Genomic DNA, 13,409 nt, shown 5'->3' on the forward strand with positions numbered 1-13,409 from the left:
GAGCCTTGTGGAGCAGAGCCTTGTGGAGCAGTTCAGATCTTATGTGAGAAGGAGCTAAACTCCTTCTGGGCTTATGTCACCATCACTTGGGATGCTCTCTCCCACTCCGAAATCTATAGACCAGACTAGAGGTACAATGTTGGCTTTGTGAGGACCTAAAATGGATGTCATTGGCTTAGAGGAAACTTTTTTTTTTTTTTTGAGAGAGAGAGAAAGAGAGAGTGTGAGTTGGGGAGAGGGGCAGAGGGAGAGAGAGAGAGAGAGAGAGAGAGAAAGAGAGAGAGGGAGAATATTAAGCAGGCTCCAAGCTGAGCGTGGAGCCCAGCGCGGGGCTCGATCCTACGATCCTGGGATCATGACCCAAGCCTAAATCAAGAGTCTGATGCTTAACCAACTGAGCCACCCAAGCAGCCCTAGAGGAAACATTTTGATAGTGGGTGGTGAAGACACAGATCTTAGTGACTGGGAAGCTGGTGATCCTGGTTCTGGGTGGACCAAACTTTCAGGGGTGTGGTCATCTACAATATCTTGGGAGGCAGAACACATTCTATCACCAACGGGGAAAGGGTCAGAAAATTCAGAAGGTTGGTGCATTCAGGTTGCTACCTGACCCGTAAGAGGTGAATTAAAACGAAGTCAGCCAGACGGTAAACAAAGACGGAAGGAACATAGCTCTGCTAAGTCACGTTCCTTCAGGAGGTACAGACTCACTTCCTTATCATCAACCGAGTGGAGGGAGTGTCCTCTTGGGACTTTGTAGGGTTGATAAATCCAAACTCTACCCCAGACTGAACCGGGGACAGGAGGCGGCGCACTGGGACCGCAAGGCAGGAGGCAGAGCAGGGTAATCAGAGATTGTTCTCGCATTCCCCAGACAAGAATCTTCCTGTCAGACAATGGGACATCAGAAGGAAATTTCCTTCCCATCAAGGCTATTGTTCCAGACGCTCTCGAGTTAGTCCCCATGAACTTGAAAGGGATTTTGGCAGAGCACAGAGGCAAAGAAATAAAAATGCTGAATTTTAAAGGTTTAAGTGGCAGTCCCCGCTAAGTTTTTGAGAAATTTTGTTGCCAACGAAACCACCAGGCAAGGCTGCATAACTATGTGACTGGTGACCCACCGCCTCCCGCTGTGGAAAGTTGCGCACATCCCAGCTGGACCACAGAGAGACCAGCGGGGCGCTCTCAGCAGACAAAGCCAGGGGCCAGGAGAGACCATGGACAAGGATGCTCTTCCAGAGAGGTCTGCTGGAGGGTGACCAAGGAAGTGACGCCACTCATGGGCAGAGGCTCTTCAGAAGGATTTATAAACTAGTAAGTCCCTGTCGCTGTTATTTGTCTTTCTTTGGGAGACTTTTCTTTTTTTTGTAAATATGAAATTTATTGTCCAATTGGTTTCCATACAACACCCAGTGCTCATCCCAACAGGTGCCCTCCTCAGTGCCCATCAACCCCCCTCCCCTCCCTCCCACCCGCCCCCGTCAACCCCCAGATTGTTCTCACGTTTTAACAGTCTCTTATGGTTTGGCTCCCTCCCTCTCTAACTTTTTTTTTTCCTTCCCCTCCCCCACGATCTTCTGTTAAGTTTCTCAGGATCCACATAAGAGTGAAAACATATGGTATCTGTGCTTCTCTGGATGACATATTTCTCTTAGCATAACACTCTCCAGTTCCATCCACGTTGCTACAAAAGGCCAGATTTCATTCTTTCTCATTGCCAAGTAGTATTCCATTGTGTATATCAACCACAATTTCTTTATCCATTCATCAGTTGATGGACATTTAGGCATCAATATGGTGAACTCCTGGGAGCTGGGGACCACCAGGTTGCCTAAGGAGGGGTGAACCGGCCCAGCTCGGAAACGGAGCAGGTCAAAACTCCCGTGCTGATCAGTAGTGGGAGACGTTTTTTCCATTGAGGTCTTCTGCTCCTGCTCCACCATTACATATTAGATGCGATGAATGGGCAGGAAACTTATCTTTTAGTTTATGGCTAACCTGAGGGGACCAACCCTGTGGGGGACCATGTCATGTAGGTGCCATAAACTCACAATATGAGACTTAGGGATTGCCTGCTTTGGGTACTGGGTTCTTCACGTGACAAGATGGGTAGGCACAGATATGTGGATGGCCAGAGTGGCCAACTATGGCAGAAAGCAGTAACCGCTGTTTCTTCTGTAGTATGTAATGCTATAAACTATGTTTAGCTGGGCATGTGGCTACCCAGAACCTAAGTCTGACCCCTTAACTAAGTTCCAATCAGGGAAACGTGGGTGCAGCTTCCCGGGCATGGGCACAAGGGAAGGATTGTGCACCCCCTTTCTCCTTTCTCCTCTCCCTTCCCTCCTGGCTAGAATTTCCAGGGTGGTAGTTAACCATGCTAACCCATGAACACATGGGAAGCCCTCTAAGAATTGCAGAGCTATGGAGAGAAGGAACCAGGCCCCTGACGTATGTGTGAGGTATTATCATCATGACAGCTCTCTGGATTTTCCCTACACCTGGAAACCTCCAGGGTTTTGGTGCCTGTTATTTTGGGTCTCTGTCATATACGGCCCAATCAGATCCTCATTACTACTACACGTAGTGGGGGTAAGTCATTCTTGATTCATGCCATCGGGGATTTTGTTTGATGTTCTGTTAACACATCAAAGTAAATTCTGAAATATCTCAAAACGGCGCACTAAATTGAAATTTATAGCCAAATACCCATCGCAGATGTGCACACGTTCTCTCGCTCTTTCTCCCATACATGTACACTGGAAGGTAAAGCAGCAGAGGAAAAATGAGAGCCCCTTTCTTGTAAAGGAGTCAATGGGGAGAGTGGAGCCCAGGAGCAGGAGGACTGGCTTGGATGCCGGGAGGCGGCATCACACGTAGTTCTGTCCCTTGCTGGCTCTGTGAGTCTGGGAAGGACACGCCATCCCTCCGCCTCACTGTCTTCCTGTGTGTGATGAGGTTTAAGATCAATGATCTTGAAAATCCCTTCTGGCTCTCAAATCTTATCTTGACATTAACAAAGTAATATTAATTTTGCAGTTTCATGATCTGCAATTATACATTCTCGTCTTCAACTCCATCTGCTTGCCGACCTCGGGAGTGTGAGCCATTAAACTCGGAATAAAAATGCTTAGAAGTTAAGTTTGCCTGTTCGTTATGAAATAAAATTAAAGTGCCGGGAATGTTTTGTCAGTTGAAATGAACATTTGGACGCAGGAAAGCCCTGATGCATGCCTACTGCAGACAGCAAGTGGCCTTTACATTCGGCTACTGTGGTCGGGTTCTTTCAGAATTGGGGGTGTGGCGGGGAGAAAAGTCATGCTCTGAAACTAAATGAGGTTGTCTTCTTCCCAATTCAAATCGTTCGGAGGACATTTTAATTTCCCAGCCGGTTTTCTAAATCAAGGGAACCACGGGGCCCTGATGCCTCTATGGTTCCACCAAAGCATTGAGATTCGTACGTGCCTTGGTCCTCGCCTGACACCTGGCTATTTACCCCGAGGGGGAAATCAGTCCGGGCAGGCGGTCCTCTGCTCTAGCTATTTCTAGACATGTCCAGTCAGGCTGATCCCAATCTTTCCACCGTAAGATCATTTATTGCCTAGGCTGGTACTGCCTTTAGTGAAACCTATAGCCTGAATCTCCTTTCGTCCCCGATCTCGAAGGAACAATCTCTTGACAGGCAAGAGTTTCTTCTGATGGAGACTCATAACGCAGGCTACATTTAATATGACTGGGACAAAACTCAGGACCATCTTCAAAATGTAGATTTTCCTTAAATGTGTGAACTGGAAAAAATGAGCTACTGTTCAATACAAACGATTTTTCCCCACGGGTTAATGTTATTCTCTGAGTCAGAGCAATATACCCAAATCCTTAGTATTTTTATCACATTTTTAAAATTGTTGGAACTAATCTAACCCAGCAATACAGCCATTCATTTTATTTTCATTCTCCAAGCAAACATGTTTGAGCACCTAAGCCACTATGCCAGGCACTGTGAATGACAAGACAGGATTCTTCAGAATCCCTGTCTGACAGAGCTGATGTTCCAGAAAACAAAAATTCCTGAATAAAGACTGCAAGGAGAAGGACAGGATAGGGACTTAGTCATAGGAATGGCAAGATGTTCTATTAATTCTGATTTGCTTTCAAGAGGTGACGTGCAGGCTATGTGTATTAATATTCCTCTGGGCAGTGGTTCTCAATGCGTGGTCCCCAACCCTGCGTACCAGAATCACCTGGAGACAGACTGACAACGGAAAGCCTTGGGCCTCACTCAAGACCTACTGAATCAGAAAATTCAAGAGGGTGTTGGCCACCAGCTTGGTTCTAATGAGCCCTTCTGATGATTCTGAGGCAACCTCAAGTTTACCACTGTCGGTCTCGAGCAGGTCTCAATGACCAACCCAGGGCGGGAGGCGATGTCCCCACCCCCCCACCCCCGCTTCTGTAAATGAAGTGTTATCGAAACCCAACTGGTCTATGTATTTGAATTGCAACAGAGATCGCATATTTACACAGAGCCTAAATATTTCCTACCTGGCCTTCATAGGCAAAGTTTGCAATTCCTGGCCTAGTAGTGCAGGTGGTGAGGATCCAGCCTCCAATACCCCCAGCAGTGCTGTCTGAATCCCACCTACGCCTTCTAGCAGGACGTGAATGGCACGTTGGGAGTCCACTTCACTGAGGACTGCCTGAGCCTCAGATGTCTGTGACTTCACCGACGCAGTTATCACATTTGGATGAATCATGTCCTGTGCACTGCACAAGGAGCTAGGGAATGAAACAGAAGACAATCCAGCCTACTCCATGTACCATGATTGAACTGGGTGGAAGTTGGAAGGTGCGGCACAATTTTTTAGGAACTAGGTAAACTAGGTAAACTAGGTAAAACCGCCATTTCCTCACCTGCCCAAGATCCTGACATGTTTTCCTGGGGCGAGCTGGAATGACATCATCTCCTGGGGGCAGAGAAAGGTGAAATAAATATTGTAGCTCTCATACTGGCATAATTAAATAATCATGTCTGTGCTGGTTGAGCTCGTGGAAGAAAGGATAGAAGGGAGGTAAACAGTGGTCAAAATGGTCTTTCTTGGTGCTCCTCAGTGGGAAATTTTCTCCCAGTTGCTATCCCTTTGATTATGCACAAAGTTGGAAAATCTGATCTTAGCAGAAGAGAAGAGGTGTGTGTGTGTGTGTGTGTGTGTGTGTGTGTGTGTGTGTGAGAGAGAGAGAGAGAGAGAGAGAGAGAGAGAGAGAGAAAGGGAGAGACCAACAGACAGACAAAAGAGAGATCCCCATAAGATTGGCCATCTCTAGAGTAATAAAGTTGGCAACATTTTACAGAAGATATTACAGATAAGCAAAACATTTTATAGAAACCTATTGGTGAAAGTTGGTATTTTAGCGAATCTTTAAGCAAGACAAGCAAATATTAAGAATGTTCTGTGAAAGCATAAGATTCTGAACAGGAAAACATATCTCTTAATACAGCTTAATATGGAATGAGTTGCTCTATAGAGTACTTGGAACAAGAGCCATAGCATAGACATGGATGGAAAAACACAACTGGGCCCTTAAGTCTTTGTTCTCTTGGATCATTTCTTTCTCAGGAATATCAGGACATTTCTGCTTTAAAGACAGGTGAGCTTTTGTGCTGACAATAACCTGAGGTTAATGCTTGTTAAGTACCTGTGTATCAGACTCATCTCGGGAGCTTTTTCAAAATCATAGGTTTGCACACATCCCCTAGAGACTGATCACTAGGTGCAGGGTCAGCCTGGGCTTGTGTATGTGAGAAAACTCCCCAAATATTCCTGATTAGTCACATCAGTTAAGGGTCGTGATGACCAGCTCTGTCCAGAGAAGGTACTGGAAGATTAACATCAAATTCCATTGTATAGTTATTCAAGTTTACTGTGTCGAAACTTGCACAAGGAGATTGGTACAGGAAAGAGAATATGGAGTTTGGAGTCAGACACTTCTGGGTTCCTCTGGTTATTAGTTTGCAAGCTGCTTCCTAGAGGCACGTTCTCTCTGAACTGCATTTTCAAACTGTGAGATGAACACAGCAGTGCCCCCTTTTCCCCACGGTTGTCTCCCGAACTTCCTGTGTCACTCTACCTCATTCACTAAAGATTCCTCTTAGTGACTTTGATCTCTATATTCATCACACATCCAAGAGGCTGGCTTTCTTCCCTGACCCACCTGCCCTCCTACGATAACCTGCAACAACCATAAACTTCTCCAGCTCTGGTCCCATTGTCATGGACAAATCTTGGACCACTGCACCTCCTTAACCTACCCTCCCCCCATAACAACTTCTGGGGATCCTTCTCCAGGCTCCCAGTGCAATGATTCCTTGACCTCATCTTATTCTCCAGTCCACTGACACCATCTTTATTTTTGTCCCCGTGTCCTTTTACTTAGCTTACACTGTATGACTACCCTTAAAGTCACTTCTTTGCGAACATCCTCAGCCTTCCTGCTTCTCTCTTTTTCCGTTGCCTGGGGAAACCATCTCCTGGTGGGACCCAATCTTTGGCCTTCTCTGCACCAGCGCCTGAGCTGCTGAACTTTGCTGGAGAAAATCCCAGCATGTGGATGGAGCTCATTTGAGGATGATGACCACAGGACTCAGCTGGTCATTCAATGTAGCATGGAGATTCCAATAAGTTTGTTTTCTCGATTTCCGAGACGTTGGCTTCGTAGCTTCCCTTCTCTTCTCTTCTCAACGCTGACGCCCTCTCCCTACTCTTCATGTGAATCTGACCTTATACATCATTCGGAAAACAAAAGTTCTTAGAGGGACAGGCCTTCCTCTGCACAAACAAAACTTCCATCTCTATGTGGTCCTCTCTCCCAGGACAATGCTGAGACAACCCCTATTCTCTCCAAACACAAATTCTACTGCCTCTTATCTTTCCGAGGCCTTTGTTCCTACAATCACCTTCTTTCTCTAGTACACCGTCAATTTCTTTGTCCATGAAGGTATTTCAGTCAATGTATAAATATGCTTGAAATGACCCACTTTTAAAAATAGCCCTGTGTGCTCATGTCCCTCCAGCTGCTACCAGTTTCTTTGTTCTTCTTCAGGACAAAACTGCTCTAATGAGCTTTCTTTTGCCTACTGTCTCTACTTCCTTACTTCCCATTAAACTTTTTTATTGAATTATGAAATCTTATGAGCATACGGGAAAGGATAATAATCTAATGAACACCCACCGAACCGACTCTATCCAACCTTAACATTTTTCAATATTTGCTTCCTACCTTATTTCTTTTTTCATGGAAACAGAAGCACAGATAAAGTTGGCAACCCTTATCTTCCCATGATCTCCCTCCCATCTGCCCAGGAATAAACAACCTGAATTTAGTGTCCATCAGTTCTGTGTGCTATTTCACTGCTGTGTATGTATCCAGACATTACATAGATATGATTTATTTTTGTTTTAATACTTTATACAAACTGGCAGTATACTACATATCCTCTGCAACTTTGCTAACTGGGCTATATGGAGTGTCCATTTTCAACGTTACAAGAGCGGCCAAAATGCCTTCCCAAGTGATCGTACCATTTTCTACCTCTATAGCTTCCCTGACCAGTATGTGATGACAGCTGGTATTGCCAGACTTTTTCACTGCTGTCAGTCTGATTGGTATGACATGGCACCACCTTCTTTTAATTACATTTCTAGCACGATTCGGGAGGTTTTATTCTATTCTTCTGCTTATTGGCCATCGAGGAAGCTTCCTGCTTCGTTTGCACAGTTTCCTCTCACTTCCTCCTTCTCCAGTGGATTGGTAGGACTTTGAAAACATATTCTGTCTGCCATGTTTTGTCATTTGTATGCACGGAAATTTCTGCCAGCTATGGCTTGCGCGTAAGTTGTATTTCATCACATGGAAGTTCTAAACTTTAATGTTGTTTGCTATATTGATTTTTTTTCATTTCTGCGTGGCTGTTCTTTGTATCTTATTTTGAGAACTGCTTCCCCACCCAGAGGTCATACAGATAGCTTCTTATATATTTTCCTAAATGTTTTAATGTTTTGTTTCTCGTGTTGGCTTTAATCTACTTTGAGGTTATTTCTGTAAATGGCTTAAGGTGGGTATCTGATTCAGTGTTTTTACATCACGGTCCTCAACTGTCTTAGACTCATTTATTGAGTTGCACCTCTCCCCAGTGGGCCCCTTTGTAACATATCAAAGATAGCATATAGGTGGGTCTGTTCATGGGCCCTCTGTTACATTGCTCTTTGTCCCCATGCCAATATCTCAATGCCTCAATTTCTGTAGCTTTACGAACAATATTGATTACCTTCCTTGTTCATTTTCTGCAGAAATTATTTTTTTAAGTTTATTTATTTTAAAATTTATTTTGAGAGAGAAAGAGAGGGGGAGAGAGAGAGAGAGAGGGAGAGAAGAGAGGGAGAGGGAGAGAGAGGGAGAGAGAGAACACATATGAGAGGGGAAGGGGCAGAGAGAGAGGGAGAGAGAGAATCCCAAGCAGACTCTGTGCTGCCAGTGCAAAGCCCGATGTGGGGCTCGAACTCACGAACCATGAGATCATGACCTGAGCCGATATCAAGAGTTGGACACTTAACCGACTGAGCCACCCTGGCACCCCTGCAGAAATTCTTTAATCACTCTTAGACATTTGCCTTTGCTCTGCTTACCACTGTTAGTGTCTACTTAAGTTCCATGTAGCTGGTTGAAATTTTGATTGGATCTCCATTGTATTTATGGATGAATTTGGGGAGCGTGGATATTTCTGAATGAATAGTTCATATTCAAGACATTATAAATACTGAATCACTCCACACAGATATGGGATAGCATCAATTTATTTTGATACTTTTGAAGATCTTATTTTTTTCTTTAAGATATTTAAACTTAGTTTTATAGGTTTTCCACAGAGGTCCAACATACCTCTTGCCAAAATTACTTAGGTAACATACTGATTTTTTTTTTGTTAACGTTAATTTTTCTATATTATATTTTCTTATCTTGGCTTCTGGTTTATGGGAGCCAAATGGATTTATATATTGAGATTTTTTTGTAGCAAATTTGCAGACTTTCTCTCTATTCTAATTACTTATCTGTAGATGTTCTTAAGTGGCTTCGCTGGAGACAATGCTATTGTTTGAGATTAAGTTTGTTTCTTCCTTTACAATCATGGTTTCAGTGTCACATGGAAGGATAGAAATGTGCTTGCTTGTCTTGGATTTCTTTTCAACTGAATGTCTCCAACTTCTCATGATTAAATGTCAAGTTTTTTGTGGATTCTGTTTTTGAAAGATAGTCTATCAAATTGGGCAACTTCCTTCGTATTACTAATCCAAAAGCCAAGAAGTATTTCTTTTTTTTTTTTTTTTTAATTTATTTTTGGGACAGAGAGAGACAGAGAATGAACGGGGGAGGGGTAGAGAGAGAGGGAGACACAGAATCAGAAACAGGCTCCAGGCTCTGAGCCATCAGCCCAGAGCCCGACGCGGGGCTCGAACTCACGGACTGCGAGATCATGACCTGGCTGAAGTCGGACGCTTAACCGACTGCGCCACCCAGGCGCCCCAAGAAGTATTTCTTAAATGACAAATGTACATTGAATTTCATAGAAGTACATTAAGTAGCTATTGAAATGATCATATGGTTTTTCTTCTTAATTCTGAAGAGGTGATTTATATCGATATATTTTCTAATGATAAAACATCCTTGAATTGGGGGGAGTTTGGCCTATCATTTTTCCATGCACTGGAATAACTTTTATAAACTAGGGATTAAATTGTGCCTTGAATATTTGGTAGAATCTTCCTAGAAAATCACCCATCTTGTTTATTTTACTTGCTGTTTGCTTACTGACTCAGTTTCTTTACTGGTGATAAATGTATTTGGATTTCACTTTTTTAGTTTCCTGAAGCTAAATTTCTCGTGAATTATATACCTTGCCAGATGTTTGCTTATTTTATTGGTATTTTATTATTTTTTAAACAGCTTAGTTTTGCTGTCTTGTAACTTTGTAGTTTATCTTATTAATATGTGATATTAATAACTATGTTCTTTCCCTTGCTTTGTTCCTAATGAGTTGGGCATTTGTCTTGTTAATTTCAGCGCCTCTTTCCTAATACAAGTGCTCAAGGCTAAATTTCTCTGTAAATACTACTTTAGCTACATTATGTAAGTTTTAAATGTCCCATTTTCATACAACATATGAAGTTTCCTGACTTCCATTACCATTTCTTTGTCACACATACTACTGGCAATGTGGCTTACAACTGACAAATGTAAGTTTTCTCAATTATTTTTAAATTATTAATTTGTACCCTAATCGCATGATGCAGATTATTCAAAATTCACCGAGGCTTGCTTTGTGGCCCCAGACTTGCTTAAGTTTTGTAAATCTTGCCGGAGTATTTAGTACTTCTATTAGAATAATTTTGCTAATTGCTTTTTTCAGGATATCTAAATTCATACTATTTTTCCCCTTGGATTTATCAATTAGTGGCAGGAATGTGCTTCATCATATATGTGTGTGTATATATATGTGTGTGTGTGTGTGTGTGTGTGTATGTATATGTGTTTTATTGTTTTATCCTTTTGTTTTTGTTAAAGTTCATTTATTCTGAGAGAGACAGACAGAGAGGGAGAGAGAAAGGGCGAGAATCCCAAGCAGGCTCTGCACTGTCAGCACAGACCTTATGTGGGCTCGATCTCATAAACCTGGGAGATCATGACATGAGCTGAAATAGAGTCAGGTGCTTAACTGACTGAGCTACCCAGGTGTCCCTACCTTTTATATTTTGAAGCCATTTTGTTAGTTGCATACATATTTGTATTTCCTAATGAGCTGAATTTTTTTCGATGGTGAATATTTTTACTGAGAAAGAATTTTGTTTTAGAATCCAGTTTTCTGATATTGGGATTTGTAAACTAGTTTTATTGTGACTGATATTTGCCTGATGTATCTTTTCCCATCGTATTTCTCTGCATTCTGCTATAATGCAATGTTACGAGGTTACCAATTTCTACTAGTTCTTTCCACTCTGCAATTTTTTTTCCATTTCTGTCTTCCTTCTCTTTCCAGCCTTTTACTGGATTGATCAAATTCCCTTATTTCATCTTTTTTTCCTCTCTACTGTTTAATAAGATTGTACCCATTGCTGTTCTTCTGCAATTACTATTACTCTCCCTGGCATTTTAACAAGTGTGTTTGAGTTAAATTCTAAAGTTAATATTTCCACTCTTCCCTGGACCTCACTCTCTTCCCCTGAATGACCCCGTTTCTCGTTAAGTCACTAATCATCCTTTAAATGTCAGCTCAAATGCCATTTTGTTGATGATGCTTGTCCTGAAAGGACAGGGATCTTCTCGGTCTCTCTCTATTCTGTTCCTAATGTGCGGCCATATGCTGGGCACATGCTATGCAACAATCCTGGTTGAAAGAGGGAAAGCAAAGAATGAGGGAGGGGAGGAGGGAAGACAGCAGGGACCTGATAAATCCAGAACAGAAACAATGCTGGATAGACAAAAGGGAATGTTATTTCTTTCTCATGTTACGGTTTGGAGCTAGGCTATTCTAGGCTGACATGGGGGTTCCATAGGGTCACCAGGCATTTAGGCTCTATTTTTTAGCTCTACTGTCTTTGTCTCATGGTTTGTATCATCAAGGTTACCTTACAGTCCAGGATGGTGGCTGGAACTTCAGCTACCACAATCAAGTTCCAGGCAGAAATCCCCATGGAGAGGGAAAGGCACGAAAAATCATGGTGTTCATCGTTGGCCCCTTTTATGAAGCTGTACTTGGAGCTGCACCCACTTACGTCTTATTTGTCACAGTTAAGTTCCATGGTCTCACCTAGCTTCAGGAATTTCTTTTTTAAGCTGGGCAGATTGCAATTCAAATAAAATCAAGGAAGTCTGTGTTATTAAGGACCATTTGGATTGCTGTTTGAAGATGGTCACTGAGCTGTGCGTTATAGACTGAGAGCCACAGGGAGACCAGTATGAGGTGGTGGGATTCGGGGTGAGAGAAGTTGACATTCTGAATTAAGGCAACAGCAACAGGAATGAAAGGAAGGGTCTGTAATGAGACTTGACAGATGGGCAACAGGACCCTTGACAGCTCGTCTCCCCACTGATTTGCTGCAGGATTCAGGAGACACTTTGCCCATTGGTTCAATTTCACTTAGTAGATACTCTTTTCATTGAACTCAAGGTCATTATGAGTTAATCTCCTCGTTGAATGATGGAATAAAGAGGCAGACCAAATTGTATTTTATTCCTAAATCTATGTAGGACTCACATTATTTTTGAAAATCTATTTCCAAAGGGACTGAGTTCCCCCCAAAGCTCTATTTCCAAAGACAGAGGAATAAAAAGAACATGGATTCCAGCATAGCAACTATTTGCTTGTAGATACGAGATACATACAAGGCCCAATGTCAGAAAATATCACTTAGGAAACCATACGGATGCTTATTTCCATGCTATAAACCATCTGTATTTCCTCTAGGTATTCCAAGAATCTTTTAAACCTAGCTTCTTCCTTCTCCCCATACTATACTTATTAAAAAAAAAAATGACTTCAGGTGTTTTGAGCATGGATATTTTTTACTTTTTCTTTTTTTTTTTTTTTTAACGGAAATTGGGTTGGTAGAAATTCAACCATAAAGAAAAGGCAAAAATACTTCCAGATCTCTAATCTACTTTGGTCCTCTGGATACACAGAAGTAAAAGCAAAAGTTTTACTAAAGTAAAACTAAAGTAAAATGCAGTGTCTTTCGTTAACAGGCCCTTCCTGGAAGCAAGATGAATTACTAAACTTTTCTGAGTGAAAACTAAGTGAGCACTTCTCCTTGAATGTAGCCTCGGGCTGTTGTATCCTTCAGTTTTTGCAGTGGCTCTTAGCAGGCGGGCTTTAAGTAGGCTGCCTCCCTGAATGTAGCCATGAGGCGTTTTTCACCTGTGGAATTAATTCCAGGGCGTTCCCAGATAAGAACTCACCTGGGTCGTGTGAAGGTCAAGCTGTGCTGGGTCAACCTCCACCGCCCAGGTGCCAGGGGCAAAGCATGTTTCTCTGACCAGACAAGGGAAGCTCGAGGCAGGCTCTGGATGGACTCGGGTGGAAACTTAGAGAAATGGAGAGGACGAGTGTCCAGGGCGCAGACTGGCAGAGGGCTGAGAGCAGGTGCCCACAGAGAGGATCCAGTCCTTCTATGTAAGGTCCGGGCACCTGCCCCTTGTACGGTGCCCACATATGCTCCTTCTCACATGTGCCAGACATATTTTCTTTCTCTTGCGTCCTGGTTTCCGGGCTGCTGTTCTTTTTTTTAATTTTTTTTTTTCAACGTTTATTTATTTTTGGGACAGAGAGACAGAGTATGAACAGGGGAGGGGCAGAGAGAGAG

General features: G+C 42.8%; 1 long non-coding RNA gene across 1 annotated transcript; it reads right to left on the reverse strand.

Annotated features, from left to right (window-relative positions):
- Nucleotides 1-1,672: 1,672 nt before the first annotated feature.
- Nucleotides 1,673-13,407, reverse strand: LOC123380493. The gene is made up of 3 exons (XR_006586339.1): nt 13,006-13,407; nt 4,912-4,964; nt 1,673-4,776 (listed from the first exon to the last, which is right to left on the reverse strand). It is a non-coding gene; the product is annotated as an uncharacterized LOC123380493 (long non-coding RNA).
- Nucleotides 13,408-13,409: the final 2 nt, after the last annotated feature.

Source organism: Felis catus, chromosome A1 (assembly GCF_018350175.1).
Source record: "Felis catus isolate Fca126 chromosome A1, F.catus_Fca126_mat1.0, whole genome shotgun sequence".
In the NCBI taxonomy this organism is placed as follows: domain Eukaryota; kingdom Metazoa; phylum Chordata; class Mammalia; order Carnivora; family Felidae; genus Felis; species Felis catus.